At 38.6% G+C, this 16,473-nt stretch overlaps 1 protein-coding gene across 1 annotated transcript in view; it reads left to right on the top strand.

Moving 5' to 3' along the window:
* The window catches only part of LOC134846200 (angio-associated migratory cell protein-like), a 553,983-nt gene that overhangs the window by 284,425 nt on the left and 253,085 nt on the right, over positions 1 to 16,473 (top strand). The gene's annotated exons all lie outside the window — the stretch shown is intronic.

Genomic DNA, 16,473 nt, shown 5'->3' with positions numbered 1-16,473 from the left:
GTGAATCAAGAAACAAACACAAAAATAGAGAAAGACTGGCCATTTAAAAAACAACAAAAAGTTCGAGGACTACAATTTATCTCTGCTGTTATAAAAAAAGGACAGAAAGCTGCGTTCTCTACTAAATTTATGGAGGGAGAGAGACTGGGAGGCACTGATAAGCTCATACGGCCAGTTTACTTGTGCGGCAGGATTGCCTCCTAATCGACGAGTCGGTCGATCTCCCTACCAAACTCAGGCAGACAGTACTGAAAAGTCTCCAACTAACCCACCTCGGGTTAACGGTGGCGCTGGACTTGTGCCAGAACATCTCAACTTCTCGATTGTGCAAATTGCAAAGGGATGCCGAAAATGTACCGAACACGGTACAAACTTAAAACCAGTAATAGGAAAACTTCACAAGTTCCAACTGGAACCCATTTTGAACCGAATGAGAAGATACAACTAAGTTATGCAGGATCCATCCAAGACGATTTAAAATCTGATGCGTACATCGATGTTGCTGTTATAGATGAATGGTCAAAAGGTTCTACGGCTAAAATATAGTCTAGCACAATGGAAGACAACGCGATAAAAAGTATGCAACACTATATTTCAAACAACGGGGTACCATGCAAACTAAGATGCGACCAGGCACAAAAACTCGACCTACAAAACATTAAATCAAACAACATAATGCTGTTTGTCTTTTTATGTTGATCGTCTTTTGCAAACCAAACAACATAAAACTACTTTATGCATCCGTAGATGATCTTAGATCAATGGGAAGAGTAGGAAATATGATACAAACTCTGAGACGTAGATTAGGGGTCATGAGAAAAGACAGAAACAACCCACCAATTAAATTAGCATCGGATGTTGTAGAAATTATGAAAACTAGCGCCACACGGAGTAACAAAAATTTCAACGTTTGAGACACATATGGGACGGAAACCAAATACACCACTTTCTAACTTAGCAAAAAAGTTCATCGAACATTTTAAAATGAGAGAACGCCAAACACGCCTGTTTAGATTGTAAACACCTTATGCCTCCTCCACACTCTGCGGACGTCATTAAGACACTTCCAGCAGTTCCAAAATACAGATGTAAAAACTAGACAGGCAATGGCCATTGAAAAAGAAAATTCAAACCTAAAATACAAGGCAATTTAAAGAAAATTAGACCAAAATGTCAAAAACGAACAGAACAACTAGCAAGGAAAGCAGTAAGAATAGCATCAAAGGTGAAAGATCCAAAAACATTTAATTAAAAGTACAAAACAATAGACTGCAAAAATCTAATATATAGGCACAAACTCAGTGTGCCACACACAGCATGTGTGCAAACACTAGGAAAAAAACAGAGATTGATAAGAAACACGGTTTTGCTTTCGTTCCTAACCCAATGGTTTACGGTCCGTGCAGGCCCTCACACTTAAGTGAATTTGTTTCAAATAAATCCGTTAGGAGAACAGGACCTTGTTTGCGCTTTTTAGAAATTGAAAACCCGAATGCGCCACAGCACCCAACAAAGGACACAACGTCAGGATTGCCGAAGAAACTCACGAGAAAGAAAAAACAAGAAAGAGTACAAAAACAACAAGAGAGCCAAAAAAGAGAATGACGAAACCAACTGGAAAGAGAACCGGTGGAAATTCACAAAGGAGCCCTACAGGGGGCATGAGTTTCCGATTGGAGAAGATTTCAGAAAAACAAACTAAAACACGTAAGCAACAGACAGATAGCGAAAGATCGGCATCATCAAGAGTTGAATGATGTTCGACCTCGGAGAATACCGCACCATCACTTAAACGAATTATTAAAAAAACACAGGAGATAACAAAAACCATAGAATGAACCCGAAAATCAGGCTCTAAACTAAAACACGTAAGCAACAGACAGATAGCGAAAGATCGGCATCATCAAAAGTTGAATGATCTTCGACCTCGGAGAATACCGCACCATCACTTAAACGACTTATTAAAAAACACAGGAGATAACAAAAACCATAGAATGAACCCGAAAATCAGTCCGAAGTAGTCATTCAATAATAGCCGGGGCACTTGGGAGCGCAATCCCAAAAAATGCAATCGAGGACCCACGAACCAGATCGCCAAGAAAACAGTTTACAAAAGAATTACCAACGGATGTGACACCAGAGAACAAGCCAAGCCTAAAGAGCCTGATTTTGGAAATCGGATATAATGAATAATCCCCAGAGTATCAATTACGCTTAAAAATCCTGGAGGCTAAAAGGCCAAAAACTGCAGAAAAACCAATCGATATCGTCGATTTGGTATCACCCATGGCTTGCCCTGATCTCCAGATTTGGGAATTTAGCTTTTGAAAATTATAAATTGTTTCCAATTAGGGCACCCCTGATAGTATCCAAACTTTTTCAATGCAGTGACTTTTGTTAACTAGTGCCAGCCAATGAAGCGTATTTGGTGCGTGGATCCACACGGTTTTGGCAAAGTTTCATTCAAACCTATTTTCGGGATCTGTCAGGAGGTAAAAGATACAACCTGATAACATTAGGGTAAAATGTCTGGCTATTTCAAAAAAATCTTTAATACTGATAAAGTTTAAAAAACCGAGATCGATAAGAAACACGGTTTTGCTTTCGTTCCTAATCCAATGATTTACGGGCCGTGCAGGCCCTCACGCTTAAGTGATTTTGTTGCAAATAAATCCGTTAGGAGAACAGGACCTTGTTTGCGCTTTTTAGAAATTGAAGACTTAAATGCGCCACAGCACCCAATATTCAAAAAGGACACAATGTCAGGATTGCCGAAGAAACTGACGAGAAAGAAAAAACAAAAAAGAGTACAAAAACAACAAGCGAGCCAAAAAAGAGAATGACGAAACCAACTGGAAAGAGAACCGGTGGAAATTCACAAAGGAGCCCTAGAGGTGGCATGAGTTTCCGATTGGAGAAGATTTCAGAAAAACAAACTAAAACACGTAAGCAACAGACAGATAGCGAAAGATCGGCATCATCAAGAGGAGAATGATCTTCGACCTCGGAGAATACCGCACCATCACTTAAACGACTTATTAAAAAACACAGGAGATAACAAAAACCAAAGAATGAACCCGAAAATCAGTCCGAATTAGTCAGTCAATATTAGCCGGGGCACTTGGGAGCCCAATCCCAAAAAATAAAATCGAGGACCCACGAACCAGATCACCAAGAAAACAGTTTACAAAAGAATCACCAACGGTTGTGACACCAGAGAACCAGCCAAGCCTAAAGAGCCTGATTTTAGAAATCGGATTTAATGAATAATCCCCAGAGTATCAATTACGCTTAAAAATCCTGGAGGCTAAAAGGCCAAAAACTGCAGAAAACCAGTCGATATCGTCGATTTGGTATCACCCATGGCTTTCCCTGATCTCCAGATTTAAGAATTTAGCTTTTGAAAATTATAAATTGTATCCAATTGAGGCACCCCTGATAGTATCCAAACTTTTTCAATGCAGGGATTTTTGTAAACTAGTGCCAGCCAGTGAAGCGTATTTGTTGCGGGAATCCACACGGCTTTGGCAAAATTTCATTCAAACCTATTTTTGGGATCTGTCAGGAGGTAAATATACAACCTGATAACATTAGGGTTAAATGTCTTGCTATTTAAAAAAAATCTTTAATACTGATAAAGTTAAATAGTTAATTTGAGTCAAAGTTTTTACATGACTTCCATACCTGGATTGGTTCCTCTATGTCTTGGGTTGACCTCTGAACACGGGTTGACCTCAAATGAACAACTTCATATAATACACTTAATTATCGTACAATTTCAAACAATGAGTGTGAGGAAAAACGCTTTTGATTCAACTTTCAAATATAAAGTTTGTTTTACTAGCGTTTTTTACATGGCGGAAACATTTTTGCCACAAAAGAAATTCCAAAATTCAAGGAAAACTTCTTCTTTTTAATCGCAAAATCAATTTTTTTGATTAATGATACAATTTCCAAAAAATCGAGCAAAAGTTTGAGCACTATTATCATAATGTAGGTTGAATTTTTGGCACAAATGAATCGACTATGAGTTTTGCGTAAAAAACGACTATGAAAAACGACAATGAATGAAATTAGTCTGAAAAAAAATTTTTTTTTTCAATTTTTATTTAGAAAGATATGTATCAATCTATCAAATGAAGAGTCCACAGTTTTCAACCATTAGATTTTTGGAGTAAAAATTTTCTAGCCAGATACAATAAAAGCAAAAGAGAAAAGCAAAAGGAATTTTGCCACTTAACATATAGGTTTCTTGTAAAAAAGAAAACATTGGGTATTGTGTTTTCGGACAAAACACATAAACAAAAGCAAAATTCATTTTACTGTTTAAGAAAAATGCATGCCGAACGATTTTCACTAATATAAAAATGGTTGCCATACAAAATGGAAATATGTATATCATAGATTTTTCGTAATAAATTCCGTACGCATTGAATTGTATGAAATTATTTGATCAGAATTTTTTCATATATGAAAAATGTGTGATAATTATTTTTAGTCAACTCGGGCTCATGTAATCTGCGCGCTTGTCATCAATGAATATTTTATTCGTAACCAATTTTCAGAATTAACACATGGCTTGGCGGAATTCTTCGGTATATTCTTTAGTGGGGTGTTTGTACGATTGACCGACCCAAATGAACTAAAAGTAACCAGACAGCTTGGAACTCAACTTAAAATTTAAGCAAAAAAATTGAACACTTATTAAAATTTTTTAATTGCCGAAACAATATATTTTGGGTAATTTTATTAGCTGAGGACTTAAGCGAAAAATCGTGTTTACGGTGACTTGAAATGTGTTTTTATAAATCTGACCAATTGAGAAAATTTGTAGCCTTATTTCAAGCATCTACCGTGTCTTCTTGCATAAATCTTAAATCTCAGATTCAGATTTTGCATATGGAGTTCAGTTTTTCAAACACTTATTTGCTAAACACTTATACATTAAAAGTGTGAACTAACTTCATGGTACATCAAGCAGCCAATGTATGCATCAAGTATTAAGTACATCAATCAAAGTATAAACCAGCCAGAGCTGCGCCGAAGTTGAACCAGCCAAAGGAGAAGTCATTTAAGGAAATTTTCAAGACATTTGTAATTGTTACATTACATAATTGTTACATAAATCCAAAGTAACAGTTGCGTAATTTCGACTGATATATATGGTAGCTGGGGCGTCTAGGGCAAACATTCGATACGCCATATATCCGCTATGTCAAACATCTGAGCTTATACAAGAAATAAGCCAAAACAAGATATAGTTCAAATAGCCGATTCGAATACTTCGGTTTAAGGTCGTCTATGGGCCCGCTAAGCTCGCTTCGCTGCTTCATCAGCTCTTCTTTCCAAAAAAATCTCACCCTCTGTTGACGCAACTGAACCAATTACTATTCGATTGGCCAAGGCAAAAACATTAAGCAAACGGTAAAAATAGGACTTTAGCCCAAACTTTTGGAAAATGTGGGAAGTTTGACCTTTAAGCAATACTTTTTTGGTTGTTTGGCATATTGGATTTTTGCACGTTACTCGGTAGCTGGTTTATAGGCCCATGTGAACAGTTTTTCGGGGCTGTATGAAGTAGCATTTAGTTAAAATAGCATAAATTTTTAATAATTTTTTTTACGTGTAATCGTGTGCTTTGGTAGCTAAATTTCTAATTCTGGAAGAACAACACATAAAGTGGGTCTAAAAAAACTGAATGAACATTTTGGCATGCCCATTAAGTGGCAGATGCATGCTCGTACCCAACAAAAGCTTCTAATCTGGGTCGAAACTTTATATAGATAACCTAACCAAACTTCATGTGTTTTCTGTACAGCATCTATTTATTTCTCATCTAATTTTAAAAAAATACAGTCTATGGAAAAAATAACTCAAAATCAGTTCACTGATCAAACGCAACGAGGTAAACATACTTCGAGTATTCACAAAAGCCATAGCAAATTAACAATTAATGTAACAAGTTTTACTTGGATTAGGTTGCTAAGACTGTTGTCAATCAGGTCGTATGACGTAGTGGCTAGCATAACAGTCTAGTCAACGGTGGGTCGTGGGTGCGAAATCCACCAAAAGAGTTTTTTTTTGTGCTAGAATTAGCCTGGATTTTGCTAATTTTTGATCAGAAATAAGATTTAAAAAAATTTTTAGGAAAATCCTTGCAGTATTTCAAAAAAAAACCGTTTCCAATAGAATTTGTGACCAGAGTTTTAGATAAGAAGTTAAAGAATTTGTTCGTTGCTTTTGATTGTTCATTCAATTTCACTATTTGTAAAAAAAATTTTATGTTGACAAGTTTTTGACATAAAATCAGATCGATGACCGGAATCATTTGGATACCATTGGTATCTTGAAATCTGATTGGCAAATATGTACTTTGACATCTTTTCGAAGTTTCAAATTTTTATGCTTATTTATGTTGATGCTGAAATTACGGTCCCCCAATCTCCCCACTAGAGCGCTATAGAGGGAAGGATGTCAACTTGGTACCCGTGCCACCTACCTAAACAGGTTATCGAAAACTATAAAGAGGTAATGAAAAGTTTAATTGTATACAAACTTTCTTCGCAAAGATGGATGGGAGAAACGGCTCGAAGAATGCGAGAATTTTGGTAATTGTTACATAACTGCTAGATATTTATTAATTGAACTAGGGATGAACAGTACATTTCTTCTCCCAAAATAATGTATGGGAGAGAAAATACAAAAAACTTGGCCATGAAAATACAAAATGAACTTCGTTAAATGTGAGCTTCGTTAAATGTTTACTTTAACGAAGCTCACATTTCATACAGGATTAGTTTTCAGTCTTGATGCATGACTGCGGAGCGGGGACAAGCTTACTAGATGTGTGCCCTTAGCATGTGGCTACTAGAGCAAATAGAACTGAGTTAGCTTTCCCACATATGTAACTAAAATTTAAACTGACGCATGTCGCTGGAATACCTAACTAGCTGGATACGGCAAGTTATATCACAGTAGTCAGCCATCTGGATTGCCCTGACTTGTCCTTGGCTGCAGTAATCTGAATTCATTCAACGGTGCTTTTCAATTTAATGTGTCAAGGCCGAATTAGATGGTAAGATCGAAGTGCTTTCACACTTCGTTTTGGTTCTTTGTCGTTCGACCTAGATTGTGAATGCGGCAGATATTTTTATTTTCTTGAACAAAACTTTCCATCCTGAGATGATATTCGATCACTGGTTTTGCTTAAGGTTACTTTATCTGACGAGCAAGTTACTAATAGAAAAGAGCACATTATGTCTTAGAATTCTGCTTTTTAGAAGTAGCTTCTTAAATCCCTCACCATATGGCGCAGCCAGCAAAGGAGAAGTACCGAATCGGCATAAATGCGTTCGGGAAACTTCTAACACAAGAACCTTCAGTAAAATGGAAGAAATGGAAACAGCATCTCGATGACCTACGTGAAAAACCAACGGAGAATAAAGGCCATAAGGGTCACAATTAACAAACAACACTCCCTGGGCTAAAGCAGAAAAATCCCAAAGTAGTAGATATTTAGTCCCATATCGTTCTCTCGCTTGGAGAGTAAGGTAGGACAAAACTACAGATCACGTATTCGAATCTCGAAATAACCGAACAACGGGTAACGACCAAGAGCCTATGGGAAAGGTTGAAGAAAACCTTCAAATCCTATCGATTTATGGCCCTCAATGTGATTCGCTACTGTCAAAAAAACTAGCTGAAAACGAATCATGCGAAACTTCTTATGCTATTTTACGAGACCTAGCACAGATTTGCAATTTGAGCACATCGGAAGACCGAGGCCTCAGGGATACTTTTACTCTGAACCTAGTCAGCAACGCAATTCAGAGTTAATGAAGGAGACAATATATCCGATAAAAGGCTCGGAACTGGCAATCAATCTGAAAAACGAGAAACAAACTAGAGGAAAACCAATGAAAAAGAAAACGGAAGTTTTTTAAAAAACCGTTTACCCGATGTTCAAGACAAAGCGTTCAATGAAAGTAAACGGAATCATAAGCCAAATCGAATAGATAACAAGTTGTCATCAAGATACCAACGTTCAGAGGTAACGAATCCCTGTGGATATTGCGTCTTATAGTAATCATCAAATGATAAGCGTCTTGTTCGGCTGTGGAAAAATCTTGCATTAACTGCGGTGAAAAAGAAACCATTTTGCACGATCTAGGAAGTCCCAGGACAACAAAAAGTGTCTCCAAAAAAGGACCAGGGGTCAAAACAATTACATTGAAAACGACAGGCCATATTCGGCCGCAGAAGACGTAACCTTTAATATCAAATATCAAAAAACAATGGCAGCTCTGCATGTGTATAACGACTCATTGTCCGACGACCGAATCTGCTGCATGCTCAATATGAAAGGTAACGACCATGAGCCTATGGGTAATGACCATGAGCCTATGGGAAAGGTTGAAGAAAACCTTCAAATCCCATCGATTTATGGCCCTCAATGTGATTCGCTACTGTCGAAAAAACAAACTGAAAACGAATTATGCGAAAATTCTTATGCTATTTTACGAGACTTAGCACAGATTTGCATATTGAGCACATCGGAAGACCGAGGCCCTAGGGATACTTTTACTTTGAACCTAGTCACCAACGCAATTCAGAGTTAATGAAGGAGACAATATATCCGATACAAGGCTCGGAACTGGCAATCAATCTGAAAAACGAGAAGAAAACTAGAGGAAAACCAATAAAAAAAACGGAAGTTTTTTAAGAAACCGTTTACCCGATGTTCAAGACATAGCGTTCAATGAAAGTAAACAAAATCATAAGCCAAATCGAATAGATAACAAGTTGTCCTTAAGATACCAACGTTCAGAGGTAACGAATCCCTATGGATATTGTTTCCTACAGTGATCATCAAATGATAAGCGTCTTAGTAAGCTGTGGAAAAATCTTGCGTTAAAATCGGTCAAAAAAACCATTTTGCACGATCTAGGAAGTCCCAGGACAACAAAAAGTGTCTACAAAAAAGGACCAGGGGTCAAAAAACTACATCGAAAACGACAGACCATATTCGGACGCAGAAGACGTAACCTTTAATATAAAATATCAAAAAACAATGGCAGCTCTGCATGTGTATAACGACTGATCGTCCGAGGACAGCGTCTGCTGCATGCTCAATCCATCGGAAATCTGGCTGTTGGGAGCAAAAACCCAGGAACTGATTGAAAAACACAAGATTCGTATTGTTATTTGATAAAATGAAGTAATTTCAAATCTCGGATAACAGCAGCGTTGCCACAATCTTCTCAAAATGGATGGCTGAAAAAGTATCGGAAACCTTCAACAAATCCTTCTGGGATCCAGATCAAAACGTAAAATCACTGAGCAGTATCAAATTATGGAACCATTCATTCAGGTTACTGGTAACGGGCTACGACACTAAGCCCTGACTATTTAAAATATCTCGGGTTGCGTATGACACAAAAGCAATATGACAGCAGGGTCTTTACTAAGGGTAAGATTATAAAAAATTATTTTGTTGCTTGCAAGATAAAAGTGCAAGTCGCTCAACAATTTAGAGGCTGATTCATAAAAATCTGATTTGTAGGTAGTTTTCTCGATCAGTCCAACTTTTATTTAAATAATACGGCTATGCATCAAAAGCGTAGACGTTAAACGAATACTTTTTCCTACATAATCTAAAAGAAAAAAAAAGAGAAGGAATTGAATCAATTACAAGAGATCAAATGTATATTACAAAAATTAGAAAAAAGCCCAGACAAGAAATTTTTGTCCCGTATAGTGATCACTGTTAAAAAGGACCAATCTACAAAACTCGCTCTAGATTCAACACTCTAAATCAATTATCTCTACCTTATCCGTTCCAGACATGGTACTATGGGCTTACCGAAATGCCAGTAGTTTTCCAACAATTGTTAGAAAACATTCTGAAAGTTACGAGGTACGTACGGTTTTCTAGACGATATCCTCTTTGTAACCAGAAAGGAGGAACTTACTACTTTAGCGATCTAAAGTCAAACAGTCACCGCTTAGCGCTGGATTCCGGTCAACGTGTACGTCCGTGAAGAACAGCATACCAGACTTGTCTGTACGCGGCTAACGACTGAAGTTTAAAAAGCCTACTCAGTGGTTAACAGAGGTTGAATAAAACGGCCCAGTAAGCCATACCTCCCTCTAGCAAAACTATCTACACTCATATCAATGAAACAAACCAATCAAAAACAGGAGCGAACTGCCCGAGACAATGTTTTGATGACGTTGCAGCCTCGGAAGTTTGGACATTTGATTTGTAGGACCCTCAAGGGAATTGAAAGAGTCTAATTAGGACAAGTGATGCTAGAGTGGCGTTCTAACTTCCTGGGATTATGCGAAACCTGCTTGAACAGCGACGGAGTCTCTGACCTTGGTAAAAATTAAACTGTTGTATGCTCGAGTGACCCCGGGAGAAAAGGTAGAAACGGCGTTTCTCTCATTTCCAATCGTAGAAAATGAAATTAAACAGGAATAGGTGGCAAAGTGACCGAGTTTTGGTCGCATGTTTAAAAAGACGCATTATTAATTAGACGTTTAAAATAGTCGTTTGCTACAGTCCCACTAACCCAGGTGATGAAAAAGGTAAAACACGTGTTGTTTGCTTCTGTGTTGATCTCTTGAGAGTAATGAAAGATGGCATCCCCAGCCGCTAATTTGGATCTATTTTTCTGATATTAGGTGATTTGAGTGTGAAAATCAGTAAAAATCAACTGATCGAATTGAGATCACTAGCTGGTGCCTGGAGTACCGACTAAGAAACAAACTCAAATGGTAAAAAGTTTGCGGAATTTAGTATGACATATGATTTAAAAATCGTCAACTCGTTATCAAAAAGTCTTTGACTAGACTTATAACGTGGCGTTACCCCAGAGGCTCAGGTGCAGTCATTGATTATATCTTGTGCGATCGGAACGCGGTCTGTTGTGATATGAGAGCTAGTTGGGGAGGTGGTACTGGGCATCACTACGATCAAGCGAAAGTAATCGGCGTGATCTTACCTCCGAAATAAAGAAGCAACAAGGCGTTTGATGGTGAAATCATTCTCAGAAAAGTTTTAAAAAGAAGCCTCCTGGATTACGGTTCAAAATTAATACCTGTTTGAAATCGGCCCAAGATAGCAAGCTCCTAACATCAGATAACCGCCTGTCCCACACTGACTCCCTTGAGGACTTCAATAGAACTCTTACCGGATCTGGAACCTAAAAAAAAAGAAGCTACATTCTTCGAGTACTTAACTACTGAACAAAATTTTGGCTTCTAAAGTAAAAAGAACTGTATAAAGTCAGGTTCTGCAATAAGAACTGACGAGTTGATTGCAATAGGAAACCCCTAAACTTTAAGTGCAACAAGTTGAGGAAGTTTGTCTAGAGTGAGATTTTAGATATCGACCCGGAAATATTTCAAGGCAAGCAAGTCCCCAGAAAAACGCGTGAAGCTTATGAGATGTTGAAAGAGACTCATCGAAGTGTTACTTTGAGTTTGCTGGAGAGGTGGAGCAAAGGTGAACTCGGTAATTGCAAGTTTCAAAATCTGTTTACCAGCAGACCGGCGGGTAAAAAATTTGTTGAAAGGTTACTTCCAGCTGCGCATAGTGGAACTCCTAATCATATCATCTGACGGCAAAGCTGACAAGGCTATCAGTGCTCGCATTTTTCACTTTTCTAGGAAAAAGATAGCAATGCTACGTTTTAAACCGGCCCTGGTGTCAAAAAGATTGACATTAATGAACAATGTTTTTCTCATCGAAACTTTACTAAGGCCCGTCCTGCTATACGGCTTAGAGACCCTTGCTGTCAGATGTACTGATCTTGGTAGTTTAGAAGCAGTTATACACCGCACCAAAGGAATGTCTCTAAGATTAGAAAAGAGAAACGACATGAAACTAAACTAATTGATTGAAAAGGTAAAACCAACGCCAGTCGCACACCAACTATGCAGGAGAAGGGTTCAACTGTACGCTTCCTTTAAAAAAATCGGAGTCGATAGCTTGAACGATCTACTTGAAGGTGCTAAAATTTGGCAAAACATTGGATTATGCAGCTTAGAGCTGATCTTGACAACCATGCGCTCAAGACAAAATCAGTCATGCAAAACTGCGAGCGCATGTGAAACTGGTCAGCGCATCAGAACCGGCTGTCTCAGCAGCCCAACTGAAACGGCAATCCTTTGCATCAAATCAAGACACTAGAAAGGGTAATAAGGTGCTAAGTGATCAATCACTGTTATGTGAAGCATCGATATTCGTGGATTAAAGCAAGGCCAGTGCCCGAGCCCCAGAGTCATGTTGGCTTTGTCCTGGTGCGTACATTCAAGAGGCCAACTTGTGCAGAATATAGCGTCATGACCACCACTGCTACCTCGGAAAGGTAGAATGGGTTCTCGGTGGTGACTTTTATTTTGTTTGAATCGTTCTAATGATTTGAGTAAGTCAAAACCTTTGGCCTTGGCATTTACTAGCTGGGGTGCAGATAGGAACAATTAAATACTCTGGGGATTAAGAGTTACGTACTGTTTTCTACACCGATATCTTCATTTTTACCAAAAGGACAAATCGAAACAAATTTCGACAATCAAAAATGTCTAGATTCGGAAAACTTCTCCGTCAAAATCGCATTATGCCGATTTCTAAAAAACACATCGATTAGTTACGATTTCAAATTAACTGCAAGAACTCAATGTTACCAATTGTAAGATAGACACGATAGCAAAATTATTTACAACGAAAAATCGCAAGCAACTTTGGTCGTTTATGGGTCAAAAAAGCACTTTGTAAAAATCTTGCCACGCATGGCTCAAGATATTATAGCTCTTTGTACCCTTTTCAAGACTGACGAAAAATTTGTTTCGTTAGACTACCACACAAAAACACTTGAAAACTGAAAACGAAATTCGCACAGATTGTAATACGTAACCAATTTAACCAAAATAAGGATACGGAGATTGTCTGCGATGCATCGCAGGACAGACTTGGATGCGCATTGGAAGCAAATGCCGAATCCGGTTGGAACTTAATTTCGTATGGATCTTGGAATTTAAACACATGTGAGCCGAACAACACTACTAACGAATTAGAAGTGATCAGCGTTGTTTGATCAATGGGAGACTCTCGTTACTATCTATATGGAAAAACTTTACTGTGGCTACAGATCAGAGAGGACTCCTGAGTATTCTTAAATTATACCGGTCAAAAAACCTATCAACCTAGACTAATGAATAGTATAGACAGGTTACTTTCTTTTGGTTTTGAATTTGAAGACATGGCTGGATCCAAGTAAAGGGTTTGTTCATTATCTGTCTTGAAGTCCATTACAAAAAGCGCGTTAACCATAAAAATTTGATGAAGAATTAGAAGTAGCCCAACTTGAGTTCATAATAAACGGCATACGCGAAAAAAAACTTGGATAACGTAAAAAAATGAAAATTCCGGAACACTCGGAAGATTCTAGAACATACGCGATTTCGCACGTGATTGGTACATCCAATCAGAATAGGAAGAAAGCGTACGCACATATTTCATCCAGTAGGCATATTTCCAAACGCGAAATTCAGCTGCATACAGCCAATAAAAAAGCAGCGTGTTTCAAACAGCGAAGAAAAAACAATCAGAAGAGTCAAAAACGATTTCACTTATCGAAAGGCAGTCTTGAAGCTTAGAGCTTTAAAAAGAATTGACCGGGAAGAGTTATACCCGGGCGAATTAACTAAATCATGCTGTTGAGGATACAAACAGATAGTCTGACTGTCAACCTGACTTCCGACTGTGACAGCGGAAAGCCAATGGGACTGGACGAAAACAAATACAGTGACTGGGTCGTTCTACTAATACCATCCGACACGGAGTCGAAAACAGAGGAGGAAGTCGTCCTAACCGATAAGTTGGATTTAAAGCTTTCACCAATTTTCAAACAGAAATTGATAGCAGCACTAACAAACAGGGACCGAACATCGAGAGAACTGCGGGACTGCAATTTAGCTAAAGAGAAAAGAAGATGTAAAACACTTGGCAACTACTGCCACTAGCGTGGAACTTGGCAACTAATGTCACCAGTAGTAGCAACTACTGCCACCAGAACTACCACGTAGAAAGGGGAAACGTATGTGTGGGCGAAAAAACGGCTATGCCATCAATTCTAAGGGAATGGATTTGTCGACGTCTTCCACGCTCTTCACCCCGGTCAACTAGGAACGTCCTCAGCTTCAGAAATGACGTGGTGGCCTCACAAGCATAGATGTTTCATCAAAAAAGTCAAAGAATGCAAACCCTGTTCCACAATCGGTAAGAAACTCAAACACTTGACTACAAAAAATCAAACATTATATGAACCAAACGGGGAAATCCAAAAATAGTTTGCTGGACGGAAATAAAACAAAAACGGAAAAAACTGAACATCATCTTAGCCATAAATCGTTTCTCAAAATTTTTTACGGCTGAAATCTTTAACCATGCTAACGCCAAAAACGCTCGAAAATGTTCACGACAAAATCAAGAGTTACATGAAACTCCGCGTGCTTTTTGAGTCAATCAAGCCTGTTGTCTAACAGGGCAGCCAATAACTGAACACTGCGAAAACAATAATGAACAAGAAGTGAAATCGGCTTTTAAAAGCAAAACAGTTTCGGAATGAGCAAACGAGAAAAGGGATGGACAAATTGCCAATTGTTGTGACAACAAGGGACATAGACGAACTATCCGACACATCTAAGGATAGATTCCGGGTTTCCCACCTAAACCTGGCACGCAAGACGGTCCGGGGAATGAAGAAGAAGCACCTAAACAGGGACTGGACAGAGGCGCCAACAGGCAGAACAATTCTGCTTGCCACAAATTCGACGACAACGGAAAAAAGCAACTGGTCGTTCGCATTTTGGACTTGGCTCTGAGCAAAGAGCAAATCCCTCGGTGGAAGTTTGCTGCAGGTAGAGGAGAAACATCGAGCAGTAAAGCTCAGCCATTGATACGGGCCAGGGCGACATCCCAGAGCGAGGCGAGGACTTTCATGAAGCGGTACCAGGGGAAAAGAGAGCAGCAGGACTGGAACCGCAGATAGGCGAAAATATTATGCGCCTAACTCAAACAAAAAGTGCAAAGTATTCGGAAAAATTTCAAGACATTGAACTTTATAATTTTTATGGAGTAGGGGGACTGGATTATCTCAGTAGCAGGATAAGGCGACTTATATCACAATAGTCAGCCGTCTGGATGGGTCTGACTAGCCCTTGTCTGCAAAAATCTGAATTCAATCAGCGGTGCTTTTCAATCTAAAAAGTCAAGGCCAAACTATCTGGTATTGATCGAAGTGCTTTCACACTTCGTTTTGATTCTTTGTCGTTCGACCTAGATTGTGAATGCGATTAGATTTTTGTGTGTTTTGGAACAAAACACTCTATCTTGAATTGAGTTTTGATTACTGGTTATGCTTACGGTATCTGGTTACCTTATCAGACATGCAAGTTACTAATAGGGAAGCGAACACTATGTCCCAGAGTTCCGTTATTCAGGTTTAGCTCCTCAAATCCCTCACCTTATCCGCATCAAAGTGAGTCTTTACTTTAATTGCGCGTGGTAAACGGCACGATTGCAAGTCGCTACACCTCGTTGGGGATGAAACTCTACGGTAGGATGCTTAGGGGGGTTTTTAGGGTTGATTCAATGGCTACTTGTTATTTTTGCTGATTTATATAGTAGCTGATTATGGAACTGATATGGTGGTGTTACGGTGGAACTGATACGGGATCTACTTAACAATTCCCCTCGTTTTAAGAAAGGGGCAATTATTGAGTAGAATAATTTTGTCGAATTTTCGACCGATCAGAAGGCAGCACAACTCGAATTTTTTTACCTGGTTTTGCTGCTAGTTTACTGCTTTTTTATAGGGATAGCAACTCCTTAGTAGACATCATGGGGGGGGGGGGTAATTGTTAACTAGATCCCTGATACGGAACTGATAAGGTGGTGTAAAAAAGGGACCAAATGAACAATCTCCTCTGTGGTGTGAGGTCAAAAATTAGACAACCCATATTTAATACTTGTTAAGTAGACAAATATAAATAGACAAAAAGTAGACAAATATAAATATTGACCGATCAGAATCCAGATAAGAAAAACAAACGTACAAATTTATTTTAAAAATTTGTTTATTTTTTAAGTTTGTTTCTTGTCTCTATTCTGATTTCTTAAAATAATTTTTGATTATTTTATGATATGTCTACTTTTTGGTTCTTAACGCTCGGCCCTAAAACAAATTGGGGAGGAGATCGTCCACTTGGGAAAAATAAATAATTTTCAGCCTATTAGATCTGAGCATAGTACAAGCAGGTCTTACGGCTTGAATTTGCCATTTATTGTTTGGGAGAGAATGCTCAGTTGGTTTTTACAGGGGAGGGGGGGGGGGGGGGGGGGGGGTAGTTCATTTTGAATGACATTGTTGGCGTGAATTGAAAAGTTGTTTCAGGCGTTCATTGGAG

Source organism: Symsagittifera roscoffensis, chromosome 5, assembly GCF_963678635.1.
Source record: "Symsagittifera roscoffensis chromosome 5, txSymRosc1.1, whole genome shotgun sequence".
Classification (NCBI taxonomy): Eukaryota; Metazoa; Xenacoelomorpha; order Acoela; family Convolutidae; genus Symsagittifera; species Symsagittifera roscoffensis.
This window is presented reverse-complemented; position numbering and strand designations above follow the sequence as displayed.